This window comes from Dermacentor andersoni, chromosome 2, assembly GCF_023375885.2.
Source record: "Dermacentor andersoni chromosome 2, qqDerAnde1_hic_scaffold, whole genome shotgun sequence".
Classification (NCBI taxonomy): domain Eukaryota; kingdom Metazoa; phylum Arthropoda; class Arachnida; order Ixodida; family Ixodidae; genus Dermacentor; species Dermacentor andersoni.
Window position 1 is genome coordinate 152383151 of NC_092815.1, and position 21854 is coordinate 152405004.

The following is a 21854-nucleotide window of genomic DNA, read 5'->3' on the forward strand; positions in this document are numbered from 1 at the left end:
CAGACACACAAAGACAGCGCTGTCTCCGTGTGTCTGTTTCTACGTGCTCGGTCAGTCACGCTTACAAATTCTGTCATTGTTAATTTAGTTATTAAGCGAATGTTTACAAGTTTATACGGCCGATAATGCTACCATCCTTACTTCGTACAGCTATGTACCAATTTGCTATCGCAATCGGTGCTTCCCCTTTCGGGCGGAGCTGCGAATTTTTACGCACTAGCTCAACTGGAGAACACCACGGACTCTGGGATCGTTCAATGACGCCACGCTCGAGCATGTCATTCACTTGGTCGTTGAATACACTGCACCACCCTCCGCCGCTGACATGCGATAAGGGCGTTGTCTGAGGGCAGGCTGGGACCCGGTGTCGATGAGGTGGGAAACACTATGCGTACGACCCAAGGCGTGTTCCCTACTGTCGAAGGAAGAGCGGAAAATATCTAGGAAAGACAGAAGTGGCTCGCGGTGTTCGAGGGAAAGGTTGGCGTCAACGCACGAATCAAAGACCTCAGTAGTCCATTGGGAGCCCTTCGGAAATGGTGTCATGGCGTTGAGCGAAAGTCCAGAAGAGGAACCCGGCACGTTCAAAAGCTCAGACATATCAGCGGGCTAGACACAGCCGAGGGACTCATCGCGAAGGAGAGTGAGCGGGTATGTGGACGGGTTGCGCACTAGCATAATTGTTGTACCAGCGGCTACGTCAAGAACGGCGAATGGAAGTGATAGAGATTTGCGGTGGAGAAAAGTAGATGAGGGCGGGAACAGCACCTGGGCGTCGGGCGCAGACGGACAAAACAAAAAGGCCGGTGTTGAGGTGCTTGGCGGCAGATCAGTGTCGGCAGCGACAACAATCTCTAAGGGGGCTGGAGAGGCGGCCGGCGTTGTGTTGTTAAAGACAGACAGAGCACCTTCGGCTCGGGAGCAGTCAATGACGGCAATGCGGCGCGAAAGTCCCATCTCAGGATGACGTCATGAGAGCAGGAAGACAGCACAAGGAACTCAGTCGTGTAAAGTAAGTCCTGAATAACGATCCCAGCGGTACATGCGGCTGAAAGTTCGACGGGCTCCGTGGTAGCAGTACGAAGTACAAGGCCAGAAATCGATGTGGTGACATTCCTGACCTTACGGCAAAAAGCCTCATGTATGACGGAACTAGCAGCGCCCGTGTCGATAAGTGCGAATGTAGAGACTCCTTCAAATTTGTATTTCTATAGTGTTTTGCGGCAACAGCGGATGTCTTGGGCATTTCGACAAGCGTGCTGCTCTTGCCCCCGAAGCTGTAGCACTTAGTTTCCCTCGCTGGAAGGTGGACGACGATATATCGGCGACATCGAACGGCGACGCGGTGATGGTGAACAACGGCTGCTGTAGTTCTGGCGACCAATGTAGAAGTTGGGCGACGGGTTTGAGTCAGCATCATGGTGGGTTGCAGGTACGTGTGGATCAACAACGACGTCCGGACGCGGCAGGCGGCAGCGACAAAAGCGCGCACGTGTCCCGCGCGACCGCAGAAGAAGAATATCGGCCGATAGTACCGCGTGCGCCACGGATCTTGCGGCCGGAAGTACTGAGGTACAGGGAGAAGTGCTGGGCGCGGTGGCGGTGTCGAGTACGGAAGCGTCGTTGGTCTAGGACGTTACGCGACTTCAGCGTAGGTCAGCAATGCGGCAATCGGAGCGTGCTGGTGGGCTGGCGGAAAAGCCTCTGCAACCTGCTCGCGGATGGCCTGCTGCATTGCCGAGGACAAAGGGTGGACAGGCTTCTGCGTGAGAGGGAGCAGCGAGAGCTGGCGGGCCAACTCGTCAAGATAGAAGGCTTTGATTTGAGGCAGCAGAAACTTGTCATCTGTCTGTCCAGGAGTAGCCGTCAAACTCGAAAGGGAGGCCACGTGAGGAACAGTTTGACGGGCTAGCGCTCGTCGCCGGCGTGGTTCGTCGAAGCTTTGGCAGTAGGTGACTACTGCTGCAACTGTAGTAGGATTTATACACAGGAGCATTTGAAAAGCATCGTCTTCAGTGCCCTTAAGGATTTGTTTGATTTTCTCTTGCTCAATCATCGTTCGGCTCACTCGGTTGCAGAGATCGATAACGTCCTCGATATAACTAGTGAAATTCCTGCCCGGCTTTTGCGCTCGTTGGCGAAGGCGTTGTTCGGCGCCAAGCTTTCGCACAGCCGGACGGCCAAATACCTCCACGAAAGCAGTCTTAAAGTCATTCCATGTCGCAATAGTGGCTTCGTGGTTTCGCAACCAGAGGTTGGCGACATCCGCAAGATAAAAAATAACGTTGGTGAGCTTTGTCTGATTGTCCCATTTGTTGTAGTTGCTCACCCGTTCGTACGACGAAAGCCAGTCGTCGACGTGAGTATCAGCGGCGCCACTGAACATAGCTGGGTCTCGATGACGAACGGCACCGCAGGTGACTGGTCCAACTGACGAAGAGGGCGTCGTCACCGGCGTCGTGTGGCGTGGTCTTAGCGGTAGCGGTGGGCAGATTGCGGCTCCGGATTTCCAGGGCGTGACGTTAGGGTACCCCGCACCTCCACCAAATGCTACGAGGTTTATTGACGGTTAGCGGGAATCGCAGTCACGTCGGCTCCAGCGCAGAGAGCAGCCGAGCAGGTCCAGCCAAGCACCAGCACGAGCAGAAGCAGCGACACCGAGCCTATGGTCTTTGTCTTCGTCACTTCAGGAGCTATGCGGCCGTAGTAACGGTTGTGCTATCTTTGTCATTGCACTGTAAACAGTGTTCATAGCAGCATTGACCTCCAAAAGGACTTTTTTTCTCTCTCAAACTGGTGCAGAAAGAATTATAACCTTCTTTTAAAAGCTTCCGAAACTATGGTATCAAGTTATACACGGAAAACACACTATGCGTAATTTTCGTGCACCCTTCAGATCGGGTGCTCCACCGCCCATGGTCGACGAAATGAGAGCTCTAGGTGCGAACTCGAGAAAATGCTTTCTCTTCACACGCTGAATATGCGAAACAGCGCGCTCTTGGAACTGTTTGTCGTATATCGCATGGCTTCCACTCCCGTGCTGCCAATCTGAATTTGTATTTTACTGCGTGCCTACCCCCGCCAGTGGTTCGGGGCGTAACGTAATATCCAATTTTGATATCAAAGAACGCTTCCAAAATAAATTTCCATCTATTTTCAAACACCGCTTTTGCCGTTCTGGCGACCATAGTCGAGCCCTCTCAAATATACGTCAACTCAAACCTGTAGAACACAGACGTACTAAATCGGCCCTTCCTTTATAAGGTGGTTTATAAGGTTTATGAGGCATTATATATTCCCTGAAGCTTCTTAATCATGTGCAATTTGCCGTGCCGCAAAAGTATACCGAGAAACATTCCGAATTTTCTGCCGGACCTTGCTGCGTGGAAGACTGTCCTATGGCTCGACTAATAAAAAAGAAAAAAAAAGAAAAAGAAAACATATAGTAAGTATTCTGCCGGTATGGACATCTTTCAGAGTTCATTTCCTGTGTTTTGCATAAATGTAAATAATCATGGTGTATGATTGACTCCCTTTTACGTCCGTCTCAGCTTTTTTGTTTCCCTAGTTGTTTCTTCATTCAAATTGTTTGGTCTACCGCATTTGTCTTCTCTGTACATATTGTATCACCTATTACATTTTAGGTGCACCAGTATACGAAGGCTCCGTAGCTATTGTTGGATACTATAATAAACATTGATTTATTATTATTATTATTATTATTATTATTATTATTATTATTAATATTATTATTATTATTGTTGTTGTTGTTGTTGGTACAAGTCGCACTTTGCGAAAAGACCTCATCACGCACTCTGCCCTATTGTCCCCACTTCCTTTTGCCAGCAGTATGCACCTGTTATATGACCGGCCGCGTTGCCTTGGATGGATGGATGGATGGATGGATGTTATGAGCGTCCCTTTGGAACGGGGCGGTGGGTTGCGATACCCAACTCTTCCCATTATACTGCCTCATGTGCTACCTAGTTGAAAAAGCGAAAAAAAGAAATAAAGCATGACGAATTCCCATAACCAAATTTTCTGGCCCCCTATTGTGAACTTTGTTTTTGCACACCTCTGTTGTGCGTTGTTTCCCTACTTTTCTTCCACCAATCTTCCAATCGCCGCTTACTAATCTCTACTGCGGACATGTTTACTTTGTCCTTGCTCTCACTGAAACCAAGGGCTTCAAGGAGGCCAGAGGTGCCTAAATCGACGGCCGCTTGGCGGATATCTTCACATTCTAATAAAACATGCTCCATCGTTTCCTCAGGTTTACCGCTGCAAGCACCTCCTCCTTCATTCCTTCTTATATCTTGCTTTATAAGTACGTGTTCTAAGGGATCCTGATCTCGCTTCGAAAAGTAATGAGCATCCCTTTGAGTCATCATAAATTGCTTCTTTCCTGATATCGCTTTTTCCTCGCAAGTAGTTACTCATTGCAGGTTTGTTTTCCATTCCCGCCACCCATGAGTATACTTCAGCCTCTCTGACTTTCCGCTTGACATTCTTGGTTGCTCTGTTGCTCACCATACAGCCTGCATAATTGCTGGTAAGCTTACTAGTTCTTTTCATACACTTTGAATTAACTAAATTTAAAAACTAAATTATCGTCTTCCTGTCCACAGATATTAGCTAGACTTTGCAAATCACTTTGCTTGTTAGCTAGCAACAATATGTGGTCCGCATAAAATAAACCCAGATGCTGCTGCTCTACTACTGTACCCGCCTGTTTGTATGAGAGATTAAACCCGATATTGCTTTCTTCCAACGCCCTCTCCATCCTCACCATGTACATCATAAACAGCAATGCGGATAAAGGGCACCCCTGCCTCAGTCGGTTGTTGATGTTAACTTTCTCCTCGCTCTTCATCCCTTACCATTCAACGCAAATGGTATTTTCTCGGTAAATCTCACTTAAAAGCTGTAGACAATCGCCACCTAAGCCTTCCCCTTCCATAATATCCCACAAAATGTTGCGGTCTACGTTGTCATAGGCTTCTGTAATGTGTAAAAAGGCCACATATCACGGTCTGCTTTCTGCTTTTGATATTTCAATACACTGAGTAAGAACAAATAAGTTATCATCCTCACGCCTACCTACTCTGAAGCCACTCTGAAGTTCTCCCAAAATGCCATTATTCTCTGCCCATGCTTGCAGCTTTAATTTGATTGCCGGCATTGCTAGCCTGTAGATTACCGATGTAATGGTCAACGGTCTATACAAGTGAGTTCTAAATTAAATTCATTCTACTTTGTCTCGAACTGTCTGCTCTTCTTCTATATTTTAAAGTTTTTTTCCACAGCTTTCACCAGAGCTTCCTTACTTTTTGGTTCTAGTTCATTAATCAGCCTAGCGGGAACCTCGTGCAGTCCTGAGGCTGCGCGCTTAGGAAGTTTCTCTTAAACTTTCTACCAGTTTAAATTTCTCAGCACCAGCTACTTTTCCATCTAGTTCTCTTTCATGCCATTTTTTCCTTCAAATACATCCTCGTCATTGTCTTGGAAAGATTCGGCTGTTATTTTTCGGATGTCATTTAATGCCGCTTTCCCTTCCAATTTGTTTCCATCTTCGTCTAGGATATGTTGTAATGTTGTTGAATTCCTGCCTAATAATTTTATGTGGTTCCAAAATACTCTAGGTGCGGCCTTCTTTTTCTCACATATTTCTGACAACCAACGTTCACTTTGACCTTTTGTCTTTGCTTTCACTTCACCAGTATTTGAAACATAGACATTTTCTCCCAATATATTTCCCATTTATTGGCTACCTCATCCTGCGGCAACGGCGCCTTCTTTACCTGCCTTTGCTCTCGGGATGCTTTCTGTCGTTCGGCGATCGCTTCTCGTATCTCCTTGTTCCACCAGTTTTCGGTTTCTTTCTTCCTTAGAAACCTTACACGTAGAAGCTCACTATATTCCCACTCTTTACTTGGCCATTTGCCAAGTTCTTCCTCGACTCTAATGACTACAGTTATTATTTGTTCAGCGTTCAAATTTGGTCTAGCCATTTTGCACTCTTTGCTCTCTTTCCCAACTACATATCCCACCTTCAAGATGATCCGTTTATGGTCACTCCCTATACTGTTATACCCTTCCTCACCAATGACCCTTTCTCTCAAGTTATTAATTCGTTCTGTCATCAGACAGTAATCAATGGTTGATTGCAGGTTTCCCACTACCCACGTGATCTGCCCTTCACACTTAGTCCCTGTATTCACGATAACGAGGTTATGTTGCTCACAAAGGTCTAGCATTGACTTCCCGTTGTTGTCGGTATAGCCATCTAAATCCTGTATGTGGGCATTCATGTCACCTGATAGGATAATTTCAGCATCATTCCCGAAACCCTTAATATTAGCACTTATGCATTCCACTAACCCTTTATTCTTCTCTGTGCAATTATTTCCGGTCTACAAATACGTAACGCAGAGCCAAGTTTTTTTCCCGCTCATTCTACCTGATAACGAAAGATGCTCTTGACATTTTGAATTTACTCTTTTCCATTTGGCTCCCTGATGGATGAGCATTCCGACTCCTCCTCCCTTTCTTTCCGACTTAGTTCTGTTGCACCCTTCCGAAACATAATTCTCAATCATTGACGGCTCTTCCGAGTCTCTAAGGTGCGTTTCTGTAACCGCATACACCCATATTTGTTCTCTATTTAACTGCTCCTCAATCTCTGCCCACTTTTCCTTTCTTCTGCCGCCCTGCATGTTTATGTTGCCTATTGCATGGCGAGCTCTCTTCCTTTCCTCCTTTTTCTGTTATTGACTGCGATGCTATACTGAGGTTCCCTTAAGGGACCTTCTTCATTACTACCTACTCTGGCGTCCTGAGCGCCCGTGGGCGCCCTTAAAAAGCAACAGTGTGACCAGCAATTCGCCAGCCCACTTCTCGTGCAAGACTGTAATTGAAGTGGATACCGTGTCGTTGAAAACCACCACACCTTCTCACTGCTCTATTTACTTCGACAACCTCGAAGCCTTTCTCTCGGCTTATTTTCCATATCGCTTCATTAGGAGCCACTACGGCTCTTTGTACGTGACTGTCACGTACAGGCACCTCCGGCACCGTGCACATCACGATCTGCACCTGAGGGGACAGGTCGCGCAAGTCGTCCACCCCCTTCGCCAAACGCTGGGCTAGTCCTGTCCCTTTCCTGTTTAGGACGTCATTTAGCCCACCTGCTACTATGACAATGTTGCCGACATGGGCATTTTCCGCGAGCTTTGCTTTTGCCCGCTCCATGACAGAACCCAGCGTCCGCCCCCGAAATGTCCCTACCGCCACTTTTTTTATCGCCTTTGACACTCTCCACAATTGCTTCTGAGCACCTACTGAGGTTTGAGTCGCCGGCGATAATCCCCATTTCACTCTCTCCTACCTCTCACTGTTTCCGTTTCTCCTACTCCGCGTGATTCGGTCTTGACACGGGGCATTGATCCATGCGCTTCTGCTTTTTCCGCGTGACGGCCTCAAGGTAGGTGCCGCTCTTTTCAGCTAACCCCTCACCACGTACTTTGCTGGCACTCCCTCTCCTGTCACGTCGGGGGACTGCGTTCCATTGTCACGACCATTCTCGTTCACAATGGCGGTCCTGTTCAGTTTTTCCTAGGCTACTTCAAGTCCTTTTTCCACTACCTTCCGTGCATCACACTCCCTATTTAGCTCATTTTTGAGCTCTTCAACCTGTGTTACGAGCTCTTCTTGGAAGGCCTCCATTTTCTTCAGCCTCGTCTCAACATCACAGTGTGTGCTGATTGATTCGATTCCCTCTCCATTCTCATGCGTCCCCTCATCTGCCTTAAGGGACCCCGCGCACACTTCACGTTTTTCCGGCTTTCTTCCTATGCATTGCCCGGCTTTTTATACTGCAAATACTATAGTACTATATTACTATAGTAAGGTAGGGCTCGTGCCTTCTAGCAAAAACCTATACGCACTGTATCTAAATCCTCAAAATGTCGCAAAGTAATTCTCACCAACCATTGAAAGTAATCAATGCCGCACAGACTTAAGGTATGACACGTTTTTGCACGTGTTCAACCACGCGGCCACGCTCTCACTTTCCTACCAACACACATCCCTGGGCTAACTGCTCCCTTTCGGGGTAACCGAGCGCGCGCGGTGCATTATTTTTTTCTCGGGAGCGCGGTGAATGGGACGGCCGGAGCCAAACCAGCGGGTGCGCGCAGATTTTGGAGGTCATGATGGAGAGCGTTCGCTCTCTTTTTTTCCAGAGCGAGGCCATTGTAAACTCTATTGCCCCATTTCCACGTATGGCCTCTAAGAGCCAGCGTGCGCAAATCTCGGAGACCATGCGCTTTGCCGAGAAGTCTATTATAGAGAAACGCCGCACGTGCCCTCAGCGACAGTGCACCATTACGGCTTCCAATTTCTGATGATCAGCTGTCGGAAATGCAACTGAGTTTTCGCTAAAGCAGTGCGCTCCAGTCATGCTGCAAATTGCGGAGCGGTGGATTGAATACATGTGCACTAGTTGGCTGCAAAAATAGTGACTGACATATTAAGGAATGAAATGAATCTGTGTGGCCAGGTTCGCGGACCACCGCTACAACTGTCCGCGTTACCTGCACTTCGAGATGTACGAATTTCCTCAATGATGAAGAAGTTTCCTCATCCACCAACATTGTATCACTGAGATTCAAAGAACGGGCTCCAGCTTGAGAGCGTCTGCAAGAGTGAGTACCACTCGTCAAACACTAACAAAGGGAGTAGCACCACTTACTGTCATAGTAAGTTTCGCGCACATTATCCAAATACAACTACCCCAACTGACACGCAAACTTACGCCCACTTATTCGCCAACGTATGAAGAATGAGTGAATGGGCGCACACTTGAATATATGCGTACTTTATGCACACAATAAATGGCGGACTACACCGACAACGCACGTATGGTCGAAACTCAGTGTTTTGTGACGATCCACAAGGGCACGCGAGTTACTAGCGATATTACATCTTTGCTACAAGTTATTACAGTGTACATAATAGCTACGTTCCAAGCTTGTGCGCAGCAAGAACATATCTATCGGAACTGAGCGCAGCCGCAAGCGATTAGGCAGCAAATAATCAGGTAGTGAGTTCGCCGAGGAACATTACTGAGTCAGAAACCTGATACGCCGCAGCTTCAAAATATTGCTGAATAAAGAACGAAGAGCAAAACACACTAATCCTGATTCGATCCATAAGCGGAAAGTTTGGATAGCTTGGAACACATATTCAGCCTCGCTTTTAGAACAAGCACCATATAAGCTGCTCGCGCCGTTTGTGCATAGCTCAATCAGCTGCGAAAGGCGCGCTTCTGCATGTTCTCTGAAACTGTGGCCAAAGTAGGCCTACCTGCCCTAACTTCCTACCCTGCAGTGGCAAATAAAGTTGGTTCTCTTTCTCTCTTCTTGTCGTACACTCAGTCACCGTCTACGATATCTCTGGAAACAGAGCATAAGGGATCGGCGTTGCGCTAGTTGGTGTTGCATTTGGACGGGGAAACAGCGCATAAGGCCAGGAGAATGAACGATCAACAACGTGTTGTTTGTCATTCATTGTGCTCGTCTTAGGCGCCGTTTCACCGTCCAAACCGAAATAGAGGTTTGCAAAGCCGCACCGGATTGCTACACGTCCATTGTAATCACGGAGGCAGCCGGGGCAATCAATGAACGCGTCACCACATGATCAGACATGGCAACGCCCACGGAATGGCCGCGAAAATGATCAGTAGAGATGTTTAGCCCCTCCGCTATTCGGGTAAACGCAAGCGGACTGGGCGTTTTACCGGATGAGCGGAAGCGCAAACGAGAACGGCCTACACGGTGCAGCCACCTGGGGGCGCAGAGCTCAGACAAACACAGAGCTCATATTGCAGTCAGCGATGCCAACTCTAGAGATTTCTCTCTATATCTAAGGTTTTGTGGGTCTGTTTAGGAATTTGGCGTCTTTCTCAAGGTGACTTTTTTACGAGTGATTTCATCTCTCGCCGCCCCACCACGGGCTCTAAGCCTAACGACGAGTACGGCCGCCGTCATTAACGCCCGTCTCGACTCCGACCAAGCCGCCGCCGACCTCAGACCTCCCCGGGCCCACGCCGGCTACGGGGCCTACAGCGATCACAACAAACGAGCGTTCCACCAAGAACGACCCTGCAGCGATGGCATACGAAGTCAATGGCCAAGACATGAGCCCGGACGACTTTACCGCACACGCCGGCTGGACTATCGTGGCGTCGCGCCGGTCAGTAATCAAGACTGCGTTGAGCCAGTCCAACCTCGCTAACTTCCAGCGAAAGGGAGGAAATAAGAACGTAACCGTCTGAACAGCGAGAAACTCCGTGATCAAAGCAATCATGATGCCCGCGCTGCCCCAAGACGACATCAAGATCGTGATTCGCATACGTGGCGGAATCAACATAGCCAAGGTAGGCCAACTTACGGTCACCAAAGCAATTTGCATGGCTACCTGCATCGAACCTAACGAGCGAAGCGAGGACACGATATGCCCCAATTTGAAGCAAAACATCATGGTGATTAGCACACCGTCCAAAGCGAACGCAGCGAAATACCTCAGGATCCGCAACATTTCCATAGGAGAACAAACGTTCGAAAACACTGCATATAGGACGGCGCCGCACGAAACGTGCAAAGGCGTTATAAGAGAGGGTTCCGCTCGATGAGATGTAGGACTCCATAAACCGCAAGATCGTCAACCCACGCAACCCGCTCGCTCTGGCGGCAAAGAGAATCAAGGAAACTGGCAAGGTCATCATCGCCTTCGACGGCTTTCGAGTCCCGAACTATATCAGATACGACAACGCCCTGACCAAGTGTTCTCTTTACCGCAAGCAGATCGCCATGTGCCATGTGTGCGGCAGACTCGGCCATCGTGCCGACGTATGCCCCTCGCCCGACGACGCCATTTGCAAAGGCTGTGGACTGGCTAACCCTAACGCAGACCATGTGTGCACCTCGATAAAATGTGCGCTCTGCGAGGGGAATCACGTCACGGCCAGCAAGGAATGCACGAACCGCTTCCAACTCCCCTATACGTCGTCCGAAGAAGACGAGTTGAAAGAAGAATCGCAGCAAACGCAAGCAAAAGCACCACAAGATCAAGACCAATCGCCCTGAGTCAGCAAGACTTCCCGCCGCTCAAGAACGCCGAGTGTAGCGCCATCAACCACAACGTGGCCGCCAACGCAGATGCTCGCTTGTCCGGCGAACGGGGGCGCACGAGATCGAGGAACCGCAGTCACTGGAAAAAATTTCAGAATACCGCAAAGGTCGGGATTTGCCTGGCAACACTGAGCGGCCACCGCAATATACCTTCCAAGCCGACTGCGTCGCGGGAAGGCCGCCGTGTTGGAAGAGCTTGATATTCGGTGGCACATCGGGTTGAGTGTTTACTGAAGTACAAATACTTTGTGCCCGGAGATAATGGTTGCTGAGAACGAAAAGAAAATGTTATTTTGTGCGAAGTAATGCAGCCGGTGGTTGTTTTGCACGCCGATCGTGTTTACTGCTGGAACTGTGCTACGATTGTGGGCAGCAGCTTAGCGCTGCTATTAGGAACTTATGCACGCGTTTTTTCCGCTTCCGCGGAGCGAGCTACGAAGGAAATATTTGGTCACTTCGAGCCGATATGAGGCAACCTTGTGCTTTTGGGCATGAACATCACGCACCACCGCCGGCTTCTATTAAACGTTTCCAAGCAGGACGAAACTAACACCTGACAGTGTCACAGGTACGTACGTTCATTGTATAATTTCACAAGCTTAATCGGATACATTTAATTTAGTTTTTAATCGGATACCGCGCGTTCTTGACTCTGACGGGCGACTTCGTGCGCCGTATACCCGTGCACGACACACATGCGATTGCCGTGTGCGCACCGGTGTTTGGCCGTGATCGTAATACGATCTGTGCACAGCAGGGGTAAAAACCAACTTCGATGACCATTTTGCGCACTAAACCTTGTGGATGGCCAATATGAGCCATTTTCGTGATTACAGCAACGTATATGTACTTCTGTACACTGATAATGAGCGGGAGTTTGCTACATTGCGATTTATGAAAGCGGTTGTCTAGTGCGTTCATGAGCGGCTACTCTTCTCAACTTATTTATGACTGTCTTCTTAGACTGCCAAGATTTGCTGCCTGTGTAAAAAAAAAAAAGGCAGGAACGCCCGCTGGTGACGCAGCACTTTTTTTCTAAGTTACATGGGCGATGTATAAGTTTCTTATGCTTTTAGAGCGGTTTATGTAACATGCATAATGACAGAGTGAAACAAAAGCTACTGGGTGTTCTGTTGCTTTGTATTTCTTGTTATGCATCAAGCACAACATTATTTGGGTATGCACCGTAGCATTGCAACATAAAACATAATACGTATGCTGACTTCAGTTCAATGCATGTGCTCGGCTTACAAGCTCAAAATTTGAAGCATGTGTTGTGAATATCACCTGGCCGTTAGTTCCAACCTGAAAATGCGTATGTATAAATGAGCAAAGGATAAGTGGAATGCCCATCCAGTGTAGGCTTCTCAGTCTTCAGCACAAAAGTGGCCCTGCAAATGTTTGTTGTATGGTTAGAAGTGTGATGCTGGTCACCCTAACGCTGGGCTGCCCAAGGAGGCTCCCAGGGCTTTATTGAATGAAGCCGTTTCAGACATGTGAAACAAGAAAAACATAGAAGATAGCTGTAATAATAAGTTGAAAGACCCAACTAAAGAGACGAAGAATACGTTATAAAGATTTATAAGTTTACGCAGTGAGACAATTAAAATAGCTCAATTGAGGTGTAAACGCGCATGTGGCCGCAAACACGCAGCTTCAAGGATTGCTAACATTTAACCCATTTCTATTTTTCTACCAGTGCCAACACAAATGCACAAAATGCGGCCGTTATGTGGACGCACAACATGCACTGAACATGTTTTTATTGACTGCAATCGTCACGGTCTGCGAAAAACAAGTGCCATATGAGTCGAGTGACTCGAGGCGAGAGCGTGCTCACGTGCGCGGAGAAATAATGCGAGTACCTGGTGCACGTGAGGACGCGAAATTCTCGCGCGACAAGTGTGCCTTCGCGTGCGACGACCACGGAATAACCGCGTGTGTTGAGCAACAAACGCGCACACGTGTACCCGCGTCAAGCGTGCAAGACGCGAACGATCCCCGCAATGAACTCCTATTTTCGTAGCATCGCTAACACCGCGTGCACTTCGCTTAAATATCTTCTAAAACAGTGCCGAAAGGCACAAACAAGGTGTACTTATACCTCGCACACGCGGGTGTTTTTTGTAGGCTTGAAGCTCTCCCGGCCGATTCTGCGTAACCACGCAGAACGACGCTCTCGGTCATTTTTCGCGGTCGGAATCGAGTAAAAATTCTTTCCAGACTCGGTTCGGTTGCTGCATCCGAAGGCCCAGCAGCCAGGCATGATTTCCTTGCAGTCAAACGCGAGCACGACAATCGGAACGAAGAAAAACGTAGGGAACCTGCGCTATAACTCAGCCGGCCCGCCCGGCGCTTGGAAGGTATATGGCACCCCAAAGTCACGTGGTGCGGTTGGGCCAATGAACGCATCGGCGGCGCGGGGAAAACGAATGCGCTACTCAAAACTTTTTTCCAGTGACTCTAAGGAACCACGGTCGCCCGTTGTCACGGTCCGGAGGACGCTCCAGGAACCCGAGCCAGAGATCCACGTCAAGGATACGATTCGCCCTCAGCCCACGAGTTGGCGGTGATGACCAGTTGACGTGGGCTCAACGAGTTCAGCAGCACCAACAACAGGAGCGACAAGAACAGCAGCACCAACAGCAGGCCGCCAGCCAGGTGAGTCCGACCGCACAGCCAGAGCAAGTAGAAATAGCAAATACTTGCAATTAAAAGACTAGAACACGAAAGCAAAGAGTTAAGGCAAACAATTGCACAACTTGTCGAGGAAATCAGACAACTCAAAACGCCACCACCCTCCTACTCTAATCAAACCGAAACCACATCAGAACCCATGGTAGTGGAAGTACCGGTCGCGGAATCTACGCGCAATCCGCTTAAAAGAAAAGCCGTGACAAACAGATCCCTCGAGCACGGACAGCGACATTAAGGAAATCAAGGAACTGCTCGGCGGGCTTGCAACTACCGTCGCGTCACTGAAGGAAGGGCAAGAGAAACTTGCGACGACTGTAGGGACCCTCAAGGAAGGTTACGACAGGATAACGCTACAAATAAACAACATGATGGAGACGATCAACAGCCACGGGGCAAGGCTGAACGCGCTAGAAATGGCCGACCACCAGTCTGTGATGTCACAGTGTACTATCACCAATCTACCTCGGGCGTTGTCACTCGATAGACAAAGCAACAACGTGGCGTCACAAAGGCCACCCAACGCCAACAACAAAGATGGCTGTGCAACCTGAACCGTTTCGCCTTTGGCAATGAAATTGTAGGGGCTACGTCTGCAAAAAGGCCCCCTGCAACAATACATTCCAGCCGAAAAAGACAAACCCCAAGTCATTCTCCTACAAGAGACCAATACCGCTACACCCTCGGCTATCCGGCTATGACGTGACCGCTACGACAAAGCAACACAAATGCAGAGGTATCGCCAAGTTGTTCAGCCACGAAGTGACTGCGAGCCAGGGCGCGTCGCGTCGAGCTCCCGCAATTTGCTAAAATTAAGTGTGATTTTTACGAAACTAGTGCCGTCGCATCACGGCATCACGTTTATGAATATATATGCATCACTTCAAGATAATTTTCGACCCTGTGAGTTTATTTGGTGCACTACCACGAGGACTTTTATGCCCGAGGCGGGCGCTACGTCGGCTAACCCTAACGCCGTACCCGCCGACGAGTTCGCCGCTTGGACGGACGCCGGGGTTCCTGCCGGCACTGAGACATCTACCCAAGTCTTGCCAACGGCACTACAATGAATTACGAAGTGATCGGCCGAGAGATCGACTCCTCGGAGGTGTCCGTCAGGAACGGGTGGTGCGACATCACCCCACGAAGAAAGACCAAGCCTAAGCCTAACCTCAACGTGGCTGCCAACGTGGCAGCCTCCGGCGCCAGAGAGAAAACACCCAAGACCGTGTCGGCCCGTAAAGAAATCATCAAGGCAAGTAGAATGCCTTTACTCCCGCAAAACGAAACCAAAGTAGTAATTCCCATCCGCGGCGGACTAAACATCGCCAAAACTGGACACGTGGCAATCGTGCAGGCCATTCAAGAAGCAGCCGGACTCGAACCGACGCAGTGCAACGGGGACACGATTTGCCCCAACCTACAACAGAACATCATGGTCGTGAGTTCCCCGCTACCCGAGAACGTCAACGGATATTTGAAAATTCAGAGCGTCACCATCGCCGGGCATACGTACGAGGCCTTCTCCTACCAGACTGCACCGGACGACACGTGCAAGGGAGTTATTCACAACATTCCGCTCCACCACACGCAAGAAACGATAACCAGGCCGCCGTCAACCAGAGAAACCCCCTCGCACTAGCGGCGAAGCGCATTAAGGAAACCGGGACGGTGATCGTGGTCTTCGAAGGATACAAAGTTCCCAACTACGTGATGTACGGATGTGCATGAGTAGACTGCTCGCTCTACAGGAAGCAGATCGCCATATGTCAGGCTTGCGGCAAACTAGGGCACCGAGCAGACGTGTGCCCCACAGCGGAGAAGCAGACTTGCAGGGACTGCGGCATTTCAGACCCCGGAGCAGATCACGCTTGTGAAAAGGTCTCTTGCGCGCTGTGCGGCGAGAAACACCCCACAGCCAGCAAGGAATGCAAGAACAGATACCAGGTCCCGTACGTGGTACGCAAGCGAAGAATCGAGAACAAGCAGACAGCCATTGCCTTCAAGGAACTTCGAGAAAAAGCGACGAGTCTCTTAAGGCAGAACGGCGCAGCTGCGGCGCAGCAGCAAGACGTACAGCGCGAGCCCAGAGGACGCTTCAGATCCAGAGGGAGTTTGGGATCCCGATCGGCCAGCAGAGGTCGCAGGAGCCGCTCCAGCACACCCGGGAGCCGGGGCCGCTCCACCTCGGGGGTGCGTTTTGCACCCGCGGCCGGAGCCAACAGCTGGGCCCAGCGAGTCAAGGTGACAACGGGATGCCAGGCCTCCGCCACGGCAGGGACGCTGCCCACTAACTGCGTGCCACTGAGGGACCAGTCTCAGGTGAGCTTGCAAGCGCGGCCAGAGAATAATGTACACAAAGACATCTTAGAGAGAATCAAAGCACTCGAGCACGAGAACGCTCAACTCAGGCGCACAATGACAGAACTGGTTAACGAAAACAGCTTGCTTAAAACGCAAATCGGCACACCAAATGCACAGACACAGGACACGCACATGGACACTTCGCCCAGTCCGAATCCCTCCAGCGTAGCGGAATCAGAAACGGCTAGTCAAACCCCATCCACGGGCACACCAGCCACCAAGAAATGCAAGGCCAAGACCACGGAATGCGACACGCCTGCCAAGGACATAGACGGTAAATTGGACAAGATCTTCAACTCCAATTCGATGTCGAGACACTAAAGAAGGGGCACGACAGACTAGTAGAGGCGGTCGACGGCCTAACGAGCAGGGTAGAAGTGATGGAGAAGGGCTTCGGCGCCAGGATCGAGGGTCTCGAGAGAACCGTCTTTACTCACTCCACGGCACCGGTCAACTCCCCCGCCTTTCCCATGGTCAGAAGGAACACTGCAACAATCGATATCATCACACCCAAAAATAGCGGTAAAGTCCGCAACCAAAGTAAAAAGCAAAAACGGAGAAGGCAAATCAGCGACAACCAGCCGAAAGGCAGCAAGCGCAAACGAGCAACCAAGGTAAGCTTATAATCTGGCAATGAAATTGTCGCGGGTTCCGCAACAAGAAATCGGTCCTGCAACAACCCATCAGACATACTACAGACACACCGGACATCATACTCATTCAAGAGACCAACACCGACACACCCACACTTCCGGGGTATGAAACAGTTGCCGTTCCACCCAAAAGCCTGCAGCGGCGTAGCGACGTTTATCAGTAACAGGCTCGCGTGGGCCGTAATTGAAAGAAGTAATCCGGACAGCAAATGCGAGCACCTATTGATCGAAGTCTTTCCCAAAGGCAAGAAGGCCAAGAGCATACTAGCACTCAACACGTACAGCAGCCCGAACCACAGAACGCAAAGTTTCAGAAGACTGTCGAAGAAGGCCAGGGAGAAAGCAGGGAACAACCCGCTGATTATTGCCGGAGATTTCAACGCCCCAAATGCAGAATGGGGCTACGGCGTCACCAGCGCCAAAGACAGAAATCTTGCCACCGATGCGGAGGCGATGGGCCTCAACCTGATCACGTCCGCGCTCTACCTCACCAGGATGGGCAAGTCGGTCTCGAGGACCCACCCCAGACTTCACATTCGTCCTCAACACCGAGGGGGCCACCTGGCATAATGCCGGCGACGACCTCGGCAGCGACCATTATATTGTGGAAACATCAATAGCAATCGCCTTGAGGCCACTAAGACAACGGAGATACACGGATTGGGATGCGTATATACAGGTAAGAAAGGAACGTACCGACAAGCCCGCTACCCTAGAACAATGGACACAAGAACTGAAGGAGGACGCCCGAAACGCGACCAAAGAAATAGAAACAGATGTTCAGGCAATCGGGATGGGCGCTAAGCTCGCTCACCTGCTGGAAGCGAAAAGATCCATATTGCAGAGATGGCGTACCCAGAGACTCAATAGAAGACTTAGGAAAAAGATCGCACTACTGAACAAGGACATTGAGCACCACTGTGTGGTACTCTCCAACCAACAATGGGACGAAGTATGCGCAAGAACCGATGGCAGCATGCCATCGGGAAAAACCTGGAACCTGCTCAAGCACCTTCTTAACAAAGGTCAAACCAGGAGCTGCCAGACCAAAGCGGCTGACAAGATAGCGAAACGCGAACTGAAAAGCTCCAACGAGCAGGAATTTATGGCAAGACTTGCCGAGAGATACATGCCACTCTCGAGCAGCAATGAAAACGAGGTCGAGGCACCCGGTTCCCCGTACACGGGCGCGGACAACCCCCACCTCGACAAACGCTTCACCCTGGAAGAAATCAGGACTGTCTTTCAAATCCTGAATGGCACAGCGGCGCCAGGTCCGGACGGTATTGTAACAAGGCCCTTCGTAACTTGGAGGAAGACTCCTCCGGTTCCTAGCGGAACGAATCAATCAGGTCTCGGCTTCCCGTAGGGTCCCGCCGGAATGGAAGAACGCCATCACGGTTCTCATCCAAAAGCCCAACAAGCCCTCGGGCGTCGAGAACCTCAGACCCATATCACTCGCGTCGTGCGTGGTTAAGGCTGCGGAACCCGCCGTTCAGAACACAGTCTCCAGATTCCTCGAAAGCAAGGGACTTTTACCACACACCCTCATCGGATTTAGACCCGGTCTATCAACTCAAGACACCATGATTTTAATCAAGCACCAAATCATTGATGTCCCCATTAGAAACGCCAAGGCCATTCTCGGGTTGGATCTCGAGAAAGCATTCGATAACCTCTCTCACCAATGCATTGTAGACACCATTTCCGACCTCAACCTCGGAGCTAGATTTCACGCGTACGTCAAGTCATTCTTGAATAACAGGACGGCCACGCTCCGATTTGCCGACCTCTCCACGGAGACACTCGTGCTGGGGAGCAGGGGCACCCCCCCTCCCCCAAGGCTCGGTCATCTCCCCTATGCTTTTCAACCTTACCATGGCGGGACTTGCTGAGAAACTCGGACAGATCCACGGGCTTGAGCACACCATATACGCAGATGACATCACCACGTGGGTCTCCAAAGGAACCCCGGGCATGGTGCAGGACATCTTGCAAGGAGCAGTGAATACCGCAGAAGAATTTCTAATTCCCACAGGACTCAGATGCTCGCCTACCAAGTCGGAGCTGCTCGTACGCAGACCCACGCAGAAGGGCCGTAGGCCATACTCGTGTGAGTTCGATTATAATCAAGAAAAACCGTACGAACCAATTCGGGTCACGCCATACCGTGCGTCGACAAAATCAGAGTCCTGGGTATGATCGTAGAGACTGAAGACGTCAATGCCTCTACGGTTCAGAAGCTCATCACCAAGACCAACAATGCTATCGGGCTCATCAGAAGAATTGCAAGTAGACACAGGGGCCTCAAGGAACATAATCTCATCAAACTCATACACGCGTTCGTCACCTGTCACTTCGCATACGTTGCGGCAATGCTCAATTGGTCACGATCCGAAAGAGACAGGCTTAATGCCCAAATCAGAAAGGTCACCAAGCAAGCCCTCGGCATTCCGACCAGCTCCAGCAAAGAGAAGCTGGGGCACATCGAGATTCACAACACCCTGGAAGAAATTGCCGAAGCCCAGCAGCGCGCCCAGCTTGCTAGGCTTTCGACGATGCCTTCGGGGCGCACGATCCTAGGGAAGCTAGGCTTTACTCAAGGAAACATAGAAAAAGACTTTGTGGACCTCCCACGGGACATCCGTGCCAAGATCACGGTCCGACCTATACCCAGAAACGTACACCCCGAAAACAACAAGGGCAGACGACAAGCGAGAGGACAATTCCTCCTTAACCAAGCTTTGGAGAACCGCGAACGCTCAGCTTTTGTGGACGCGGCTGCATACACGTGAAACAAAGATTTCGCAGTGGCGGTTGTGGACGGGCGTGGATCCACAAGACATGCAGCCACGGTAATTGCAAGGAAGCCTGAACATGCCGAACAGGTTGCGATTGCTGTTGCGCTCACCGACGACAATCTTTCCCATATCTACAGCGACTTCATAGCCGTTATCAGAGCTTTCCAAGAGGACACGGTCTGCGCACAGGCTCTCAGAATTTTTACAAAGAAAGAGATTAAGAAACACGTCATATACTGCTTCCCGGCACACTTAGGACCAAAAATCGGCGACGTCCCCAACCATAACGAGGTGGCGCACGAGGCTGCGCGCGCGCTTACAGACTGTGCGGCTTCACCCGACCACTCGGAGAACAAGGACGCCCCCACTACATACGATGGAATCGCTAAACACTACCTACAACGTAGAGAGTATAGCACGCCACACCGCACGCTCGCTCGAACTCAAGCGGTTACACTCAGAATGCTACAAACAGACACATACCCCACGCAAAACAAACTACGCCATTACATGCATGAGCTCTACGTCAAGTCTTATTGCACCAATTGCAATACATCTCTTAACATCTATCATTTACTCTGGCCATGCTCGCAAGCTCACATAAACTGCGAACAGGACAAGCGCAAGTTTGAAGAAGCAATCCGGAGCGAAGAACTAGCTCCCCAACTCTGGGCCGTCCAGCAGGTCCCACGACGCCGCCAGGAAACTCAACCTCCAGGTTCCGTCGTGGGAGACGCCCACTCCATGAGAGCCCAAAGCTTTCGTGGCCTGCAGGACCTTGAATAAGGTTGATTTCCTTCCTTCCTTCCAAGCTATCTTGGGCGTTGTCGCTCAACAGACAAAGCAACAACGTGGCGTCATAAAGGCCACTCAAGGCCAACAACAAAGATGCCTGTGCAAACTGAACCGTTTCGCCTTTGGCAATGGAACTGTAGGGGCTACGTCCCCAAAAGGCCCCCCTGTAACAATACATTCGAGCCAAAAAAGACAAACCCCAAGTCATTCTCCTACAAGAAACAAATACCGCTACACCCTCGCTATCCGGCTATGGCGTGACCGCTACGACACCGCAACACAAATGCAGAGGTATCGCCACGTTGGTCAGCAACAAGCTAGCCCACTCGACACACAACATTAATCACGACCACAGCAATTCCGAATTCATTCGCACGGAAGTCTTCCCTAGAGCCAAGAACGCCAAGAGCATATTCATCCTAAACGTTAGCAGCAGCCCTAAGCACAGAGCACAAAAATTTAAGTAAATACTCCAGCTTGCCCACAACCGTGCCGGCGACAACCCCATGATCGTGGCCGGGGACTTCAAAGCCCCTAACACGGCCTGGGGATATGTCGCCAGCAGAGTCAAGGGCAAGGACTTACTAAATGACGCCCATGAACTTGACCTAACGCTCATCACGAACGCCGCATACCACACAAGAACGGGTAACTCGGTCAACCGCGATACAACGCCAGATCTCACTTTCGTCAGCAACGTTCCAAACTATTACTGGAACAACCTCTTCGAGGATCTGGGCAGCGATCATCACATTGTGGAGACAACGATTGACACCTCATCCAGAGAACCTAGAAAAATGACCTGCGTCTACTGGGGCAAGTTCCGCGAGTTCAGACACGAACGCCGAACAGGCAAGGAATCAATGGAACAATGTACGTCGCCGACATGGCCGAAATTAAGGCAGCCACGAAGGAAATAGAGACAGATCTCCCCGTTCAAAGCATGGACAGCCGACTGGCTCACATGCTCGAAGCCAAACAATCGCTCACCAGGAGATGGAAAGAACAAAGACACAATCGACGGCTGAGGAAAAGAATTTCTTCCCTCAACCGGCTGATTGCAGAATATTGCACGCAAATATTTAACCAGCAATGGAACGAAGTGTGCGACGCCGCGGACGGCCGCGGCGTCGCACACTTTCAGACAGAACCAGAACAAAAACGGACCAGGGTCGCACGCTGAACAGGATCATGCATGAGGAACTCAGGATTACCGCGGAAAATGAGCTCATTGACCGTCTCGCCGACAAGTGCCTCCCGGTGGCCAAAAATGCTAGAGGCACGACCGCCGAAGCCTATCACGGCAAAGCCAACCCAGAGCTAGATCGGGACTTCTCAACCGAAGAGATACGCAT